This window comes from Penaeus japonicus, unplaced genomic scaffold (assembly GCF_977035675.1).
Source record: "Penaeus japonicus unplaced genomic scaffold, GWHDUDI00000001_assembly GWHDUDI00000005, whole genome shotgun sequence".
NCBI lineage: Eukaryota > Metazoa > Arthropoda > Malacostraca > Decapoda > Penaeidae > Penaeus > Penaeus japonicus.
Window position 1 is genome coordinate 34,089,289 of NW_028234407.1, and position 10,000 is coordinate 34,099,288.

The following is a 10,000-nucleotide window of genomic DNA, read 5'->3' on the forward strand; positions in this document are numbered from 1 at the left end:
GTATATGTTATATACTTATATATATATTAAATTAATATTAATATATAAACTATACATATAAAAATATATAAAATATATAAGTAAAAAATATATAATATATATATATATATATATGTATGTATGTATACATATAATACACGCTTCTCAAAGCAGAGTATTCGGCATGTATCATCAACAAGCATTTTCCCCAATCATCCCGGCGAATTGTTCATCCGGGACCTGCATTCGAAGCACGTTCACAAGCACAAAGTTCAGATAAAGGTTGCTGTTATCAGCATTCGTCGGTCGTATTTACAATACTTCCCCGCACTGACAAGTAACTCCTGCAACTCATAAATGCTTTTCGAATCCACCGAAGGGAAGTTTGCATGAAAATATAAGTCTACTTCTAAAAATTTCCTTTCAGCCTAGCATGATAACTAGAATCGAGTCCTTTAGATGAATAGAAGTGAATGCATTAAAACTAGAGTCTGGAGCTTGCATAGAAACTACGAGAGACACCACTTTCGGCCGGCGCTGGAAAAGTGGTTGGACTCTTTGAAGACCCGCTGAACCGGAATGTGTTTGGAATTGCATGGAGTGTGGAAGGGGACCCGCGCCACAGGGGAGTTGAGGCGGGCGGGGGTGTGGCGCTGAGGAGGGCCAGGGCAGTGGGGAAGCATGATTTATGTGGCACCTGTGGTTAGAAAACTGGGAAGGGGGGAGAACTAAAGAGAAAGCGAAGGAGAAATGAATCGGGCGGGAATTAGTTGAGGAGGAGTGGCGGAGAGGAAGGGGTCGAACCGGAGGCTGAAAGGAAGGGATGCCGCGCCGAAGAGTCGCTGTGTGAGTTTCATTTTAGTCCATCCATTCTGCCTGAATAGGAGAGGCAGAGGAGGAAAATGCCGTGGAAGAGGATATTGATAAATGGCAAGAACGAATAGAGGCAACGAATGGTTGCGAAAAAGAGACGTAAGTCGAGGAAAGAAAAGTGGGACACGAAATGTACAGGGAAATAGATGAGGAATTGCACAAAAAGACGAACGAATACGTGAAGAGAATTGACAATATACAGAAAGATACACAACGGAAACATGAGAGACAAAAAGCAAACAGAAAGGAAAACGTCAGAGCAGTCATAGAAAAGGTGCTAAGGACTGTTCTATAGGTCATCTTGGCAGATGATCACCCCGAGGAGGAAAGAGGAGAGGAAGAGGCCAAGAGGAGAAGGAGAGACGGGGGAGGGGGCAAGATCAATCACACGCTTTATTGACTGACGGATAAATAAGTCCTGGCAGGAAATACAAGTTCGGAGTGATTTGAGGGAAGAGGGATGGGGGGGGGAGGGAGTGGTGAGTGGGAAGAAAAAGAAGAGAAGATGGGATTATCGAATAATGCGAGGGAAACCGGACAAGGGTGAGTTAAGGGTGGAGATAGGAATGGAAGGACTATATCGCCTTTTTCTCTCCCCCCCTCACTTGTTTCTCTCTTATGCCTCTCTCACCTCATTCTCTCTTTATTCTCTCTCTCTCTCTCTCTCTCTCTCTCTCTCTCTCTCTCTCTCTTTCTTTCTATCTATTCATATTTCTCTTACCCTCTCTTTCTCTCTATCTATTCATATTTCTCCCTCCCCCTCCCTCCATTTCTCTCTTACCCTCTTTGTCTCTCTATCTATTCACATTCTCTCCTTCCCCTCTCTCTTTCTCTCTCTCTCTCTTTCACCCCCTCTCTCTTCCTCTCTCTTTCTCTCTATCTATATATATCCCCCCCTCTCTCTCTCTTTCTTTCTCTCTATCTATTTATATCCCCCCTCTCTTCCTCTCTCTTTCTCTCTATCCATTTATACCCCCCCCCCTCTCTCTCTCTTTCTTTCTCTCCCTATCTCCCTCCCTCTCACACCCTCTTCCTCCTCCTAGTCCCTCTTCCTCGCGGAAAGAGAATTGAAGAGAAAAACCCCGGACGCATAAACACGTCCACGCTATTGACTTGTTACTTTGAAAATGTTATGGCGGACTCGAAAAGTTTAGTCTGGAAGGTGTAAATCTGAAGCAAGTTTTATTGGAACACAATTGGTTAGAGAAAGTTTCACGACTAACTTGGCTGACGTGTCAGGTTCACGTCTTATGGGGAGTGCGCGTGGGGGGTTAAGTCCCGAATGTGACGATAGTGGGGGTTCCGGCTGGGGAGGCGAGGGTCGTCTCCCTCTAGAGCACAAACTATATTACATTTCTTTTGTTTGCTCAATTGCAGTTTTACAGGCCATAAACTTATGAATATATGAAGTTTGTTGATTGCGCGTGTGTGTGTGTGTGTTAGTTTGTATGTATGTGTATGTTTGTTTTATTAATAAGTGAAGTTATGCATATTATATTTCAGTATATGTTTAATGTGATAAAAATAAGCCCTCTCATATTACTCGCTGTATGAATCTTATTAATGAATAAACAATTCAATCTAATCGGATACACACAGATATAATTGACATGATGTCGACTCGGATATGAATAAAAAAAGATAAAGGAGAAGTATAATGAATTAGTCAACAATGATAATGATACAATCTATAATGATGACCTACATGTTCCAATATATGGACTGATATTAATAATAGTAATACATAATAATCAGATCATACAAATAAAATCTAACTACAAAACTAATATATGATTATATTGATAATGATACTGTTACATACGCTATACTTATTGTTATAATGTTAATAATTCTCCACATCATCTCACAATAGCGACAGTCGAATAAACGATTAGACAATTTGCAATAAGCAGTTAATTGATGATAATATAGATAAAAGAAAGATTAGTATAATATATAATGTAAACAAGGATTATGAAAATTCACACCGTGATCAGAAAATTAATGGAATCGATCAATGATTAATCTGCGGACAAAATGAGGTATATCATATGGTAATAATTGTAATTTGGATAGCAATACTTCAATTATTACAACTATACTGCTACTACTTATAGCATCACTGGTACTAGTAAACTAATCACTACTAGCTGGTTGACTTCCTACAGATAATATATTGGTAATACTACTAATAAGTGGTCACTGCACTTCATAATACCCACAGCTTACAGAGTCAGAGAACATGGAGGAACGACACGCATATAGGCATATGCAACCACTCACCGCAGTAAAACTGACCGATATAACAGACCGCATTCACCCCGATCGTCCTCCAGAGACTTACATCATGACAATATAGTACACTCACACACATTCACCTGCAAAGTCTAGATCGGTAACCTTGGTTTTATCCAATGCTCCTTCATCCCGCAATTTACTTAAATATTATATATATATATTATATATTATAATAATAACTGATAATCATAATATATGATATATACTATATATATCATATATATATTCTATCTAGTATATATACTATATATATATATATATTATATAAATATATAATATATATTTATTTATACACATATATACACACACATCACACAATACAACCATGCATGACACATATATATACGATTTAGATATATTATCTATATAGATTAGGGATATATGATATATAGATGAGAAGGTAATATAGTACAGTTACATATATATTGCATGAAATTTATGAGATAGATAGACAGATGAATAGTATAGTATAGATAAATAGCGTAGATGTATATTTATGCGTTAGTACAGCTAGATTGATAGATAGAGGATAAGATATATGCGATAGATATAGATATCTATGTATAACTGAATCGTGCTATAGATTTAGCACAATATATATCTACATATGCACTATATATATATAGTACAGATAGAACATGAGGGGGTTCTATGACATATACAGTATGTAGATAGAATGCATATAGTAATATATATATGTTTCACTAGATAGATATAGAATATATATATAGTGATACTAATTAGTGTATACTACACAATACATACACACAGCGACACACACACAGCACCACGCACACGACACACACAGCACACACGCGCACTGCACACACATATATTTATATATCATATAATAAAGTATGATATGATACACTAGATATATCTATATATATACTAGTATATATATTATAGTAATTATGTATACCACAGCATACACACACACACTACGAGACACAGCCAGACACAAGACATGAACACAGCACATATATATAAGATGTAATATATATGTTTATTACACAATATATAGCAATGAAGTATATTATATAAACATATTGATCGTATCATATATATATATATATAATATATATATATTATATGTATTATATATATGCTATAGATATATATATCAGTATATACTATGTATATATATATATATATACTATATGCATATATATATAACTATAATGTGTAATATATAGTCTTATTTATATATATATATATATAGAGAAAATAGCGTCATACTAATATACTATATATATATAGAATAATATCGATGATAATGAATATGTGTGTGTGTGTCATGTGTGTGTGGTGTGTTTAGCGGGGTATAAATATTAATATGTGTGGATATATATATATACATATATATACTATACCTATACTATACTATATTATTTTATATATAGAATAGAGTTTCGTTTTTTATCTTTTCACATGTTATCTTCTTCAACGCTATGATAGAGAGAGACAGACAAAAACTCAGAGTGCAAGAGAGAATGAGTCAGTAGAGAGAGAGAGAGAGAGAGAGAGAGAGAGAGAGAGAGTACAGAGAGAGAAAGAGAGAAAGAGGGAGAGAGATAATATGATTCATAATGTTTTCGGTTGTCAGAAATAGATATAGGATTTGAAAATCCGAAGTTGCAGAATTAATAATACATCCACAGCAAATAGCAAATCAAAAGGGTCTTCGGAGGCCATTGAGAAGTCGAGTCACTCTCCAACAGGATCAAAAAGTAAGCAGAGAATATCCCTCCATTTTCTGTTGGTTTCCCGCTGGTACTCGCTCGGAATTTTTAACTCTTCTCCGTAACTTTTTCTCGTATTTTCTCACCGGCCTAACAACCTTGCTAATTAAACCATTAAGGAAGGGGGATGGGATCAAGTTTGCATTATCTGTCACTTGCATTTGAAATAGACGAGGTCGATGCAGACCTCACCGGAAAGACGGCAGAAGCGCCTTAGAAGTGACCTGACTTGATAGAAGAGAGGTCATTCAGTGAGGGTCGTAGGTCAACAGCGAGACCTGGACTACGAAACGACCTGGAAAGGTCTCCCAACTTCGGGTCTTCTTTATTAAGTATTTTCTTGGGTTTGGCGAGACTTAGGACTGAGAAAGTTTTAAAACAATATCTACAACGTAGTTCAATAAAGTGCTCTCTTTTTTTTAAGAGTCGAGACGGAGGTGCCGCGACTGCTTATCGTGACATTCTTAAATCTATGCCCTAAAATGTTACGCTGGAAATGAAATAATGGCCTTGAAGAATGATCGAATCTTGTGATGAATATGAGGCGGGGCTGTGATGAACCGAATGCTGTGTTGGTGATTAGGCACCATTCTTTGTGCTTTCAATCTCTTTCATCATCATCTTCATTGTCATCACCATTACCGATTTACGAATATTCTTACCAGTTACAAGGTTTCTATTGTTTATCTAACCTCACAGATGTGTTTATATGCCCACTATACTAAATAGCTAAGCCATTGTTTAAGGTTAAGATAACATTTGGGATTTGATTTAGATTAATTTCACAGAAGCTATTCTCAGGAGTAAAAAAAATGAAGATGATATAGTAGAAGACGAGGAAAAATAGGAAAATAAGAAGAGAAAATGAAGAGGAAGAATCGAATATGAAAGAATAAGAATAAGCAAGAGAATGAGAAGCGAGAATAAGAAAAAAAAACAACGGATATAGAAATGAATGAGCAAAACGGGGAGAAAATGCTTATGAGTAGAAGAAGGAGGAGGAGCAGAGGTAGGAGAAGCAACATAAAAACAAATAGGTGGAGAACGAAATGAAAACCAATACAAGCAAAATAGAAGAGAGGAAAGGAACAAGAGGAGGAGAAATACAAAAAGAAGAGGGGACGGCCGCGCCTCGCCCGCCGGGGATCCCGTATGCAGACGAGATAAAGGATCCAAGCCTCCATATCTTTATTGGAAGCTGATACTGGCCGAACTGCCTTGGAATCTTAAGTCGAGATCGGAATGTAGGGGCTCGTGGTAGTGGCTGTGCTTCTATCGCCGCTCAGAGACGATCGCTTTATGAATTTTTCATCTTAGCCCGACCGGCACTGCCCTGTTTAGGCGTCGTCATATCCGCTGACTGACTTTTGTTTCATCTTTCGACTTGTGTGCCGGCGGCTGGGGGGGTGTTGGGGATTTTTGGGGTGGGGGGTGGGGTGGGTGGGTGTTTGGGAGATGGGTGGGGGCGGTATGGTGTGGGGTGATTTTGGTTGGGTGGTGTGAGTGGTTATTGGTGTAAGTGTGTGTGTGGGGGGAGGTTTGTGTGATTGTGTGTGTGAGTGTTTTTGGAGTGTGTGTTGTATGAGTGTGGTTGTGGTGAGTGTGTGTTTATTGTTTTTAGAGTGTAGTGAGTGTGGTGAGAGTGAGGGGAGTGGTGTTTGTGTGTGTGTGTGAGTGTAGAGTGTGGAGTGTTTTTTCTATCTCTCTCTCTATTCTCACTACTCTATTATAACTAATCTGTGTAGTATTTGTTGTGAGTGTGTGTGAGTGTGAAGTAGTGTGATAGTTTTATGTGTGAGATCCATAATTATATTAATTTTTATTATAAATCTAATATTTATAAATTGTATATATAAATTATTTTAATAATTTAATTAAATAATTTATTTTAATATTTATTTTTTATTTAAAAAAATTTTATTTTTTTGTTTAAGTATTTTTATATATATATTAATTTTTTATTATTATGGGGGGTTTGGGGGGGGGGGTTTATTATTATTTTTAATTTATATATATTATAAAAATAAATATATATACCTCTTTCCAACGAAATAAATTGGGGATATATATATTATTAAATTTATATATAGATTTATTAGATTTATAATAATAATAATTTATATTTGAATAGAATTTATATATTAGATATTTTATATTTTATTAATTATTCAAAATACTAGTTTGTTGTTTATTTATATTTTATAAAGATAAAATATATTTTTTTATATTAGTGGGTGGTTGGTGGTTTTGGTGTGGGTTGTTTGTATTTTGTTTGTTGTTTGGGTTTTTTTGGTGTTGTGGTGTTGTTTTAATACAAAATTCATACAATTATTTATATATATATTATAAATTTTATATATTTATATATATATTATTAATAGATAATAGAGAATTTATATATATATATATATATATATTATATATAATAATATTTTTTATATTATATATAATATATAATAATATATATATTATATCTATAAATATATATTATATATTTACAATTATAAATATATGAAACATTTATATATAGTTATAATATGTATATATATATATATTATAATATATATATACATATCTATCTCTCTCTAATCTATCTATTCTAACTATCTATCTCATCTACCTATACTATCCTCCCCTATATAAGAATATATTATATATATATTATATACTATATAATATATGTATGTATAATGTATAAAATAAGAATAATATACATACTATATTATATAATAATTTATATATATATATATATATATATATATATATATATGGAGCAAATCTCCCCTTCCCCCCTTTTTTCTCAATCTCTCTCTCTCTTCTGTACTCGGTTGCTCTCTTCATCTCAGCTCTCTCTCGCAACGCTCTCTCTATAAATAATATATATGATATATATATATATATATAATAATATATATATATATCTATATATCTTACAAATCTATAATCATATATATATAGTATATATAGTTATATATATATAATATATCTACTATATTATATAAATATATATATAATATATATAATAAATTAGTGTGTGTGTGTGTTGGTGTGATGGTGGTGTAGTAAGTGTCTGATCTGTGTTGATGTTGTGTGAGGTGTGTTTTAAGTGTGTGTGTGTTGGTGTGGGGGGGGGGGAATATGTTAGAGGTTATATGTGTATTCATTATATTGTGTGTCTGAATATATGAATATATATGCATAATGCATATATTGTATATGTTAGATATTTTATATATTAATATATATTTGTGTGAGTGTTTATATATATATATATATAATATATATTATAATATAGTATATATAGTAAGTATAAATACATATATATATATAAAAAATATATATAATTAATTATATATATATATTAAACTATGATTATATATATTATATATATATATATAGTTTTTAATATGTGACATGCTAATTATATATGTATATATGTATGTATATAATATACACTTGTGTGTTTTTGTTTTCCATAAAGAATTTTAAGAAATATATCTAAAAAGGCTGTCAAGTTTTTGTTGACACCTGATTAAGAGAACAAAAGAACTTCGATAAAAAAGGAAACATACGTTGCTTAATATTCAGCATCAATACCTTTTGAATTCCCCCGTGGCACGTTACCTCCCGATTTAAAACGACATTGCAGAGTCTAGTTCGTCTTGCGTCTATTACGGCCTGGTCTCACGGGCCGGTCATTATGCTCATTCCCGATCACTACCACAACCGGAATTGGTACTCGTTCCGGAAACAGGGAATTCAACAGTTACTTGGTCCAATTTATGGCCGCTATAATTGTCAGGCTTGAAGTTACGTAGATTATTTGGCGCACATTGGATATTAGGCCATAGTAACAGACGTAGTAAGTTAAGATAATTGTATGCGCACTAGATATTGGTGAGTCCAACTTTATGCTAATCTCATGACAATTGTTTAAATAGTCCGTATCGTAAATGGTGATTCGGCCATCCAATCACTTACGATTTGGTATGCTTATGCAAAAGCATTTTCCTAATTGCTGTTTCTGCAATTTTTATAGACACATCCAGTGTTTCTGAGCAGATTTAACGATTATATGAGAGAGGTACAGGAAACGCAGACTTTGCCAATATGGGGAACGCAATAACCAATATCATTCTAGGGCGCTAAACTGTTAGAGGAACAACAGAAAGGCAATTCCTTCACACACTCCACATGCACTTAATCCTATTGGATTGTCAGACTCATTAGTCTGATGCTCGAGACATGTGTAGGGCCCTTGCATCTGATCCGCTAGCCTTGCGATGGCAGTTGCAATTGATTCCATAGATCTTGAGGGCGAATCTCCAGGTGGAAGACACTGATGTCGCCATAGTATGTAGACGTGTGAAGGCAGTTGTTCCCTGTGAGGAGATGATGGGCTTGGGGAGAGGCTCTCGTTGTGAGGGCGGCTTGTGAAGAGATGCTTTCATGGTCGGAGCTAAACTTGGATTCCAATGAAAGGCTATTAATATTGTTATTACTCTCATCATCAAGTAAGAGAGTGAGAGAGAGAGATATGTGTATGCATACATACATATGCATATATACATATACATACATACATATATATATATATATATATATATATATATATATATATATATATATATAAATATACATATAAACACACACACAGTAAATAATAAACCTATAAACACACACAGTCGTATATTAAACAACACACTCATATATATAGTTATATATATATAATATATAGTATATATATATATTACTAATATAGTATATACCATGTTCCACAACACTATACACTCACAGATGTGTATATATATGTTACATAATATATAATATATATATATATCAAATATATACTATATATATATATATATATCTATATATGTATATGTATAATATATCTATATCTATTTCTGTCTTTTCTATCTATTTTTATATCTATCTATCATATTATATAATTTATATATATATAAATTAGTAAATAAAATATAAGATATAGATATAGATAGATAGATAGATAATAGATAAATACATATTTGTGTATATACATTTATGTAAAACGGACCTACACACACACGCACACAACACATCACACTCCACTCACCTTCCACTCA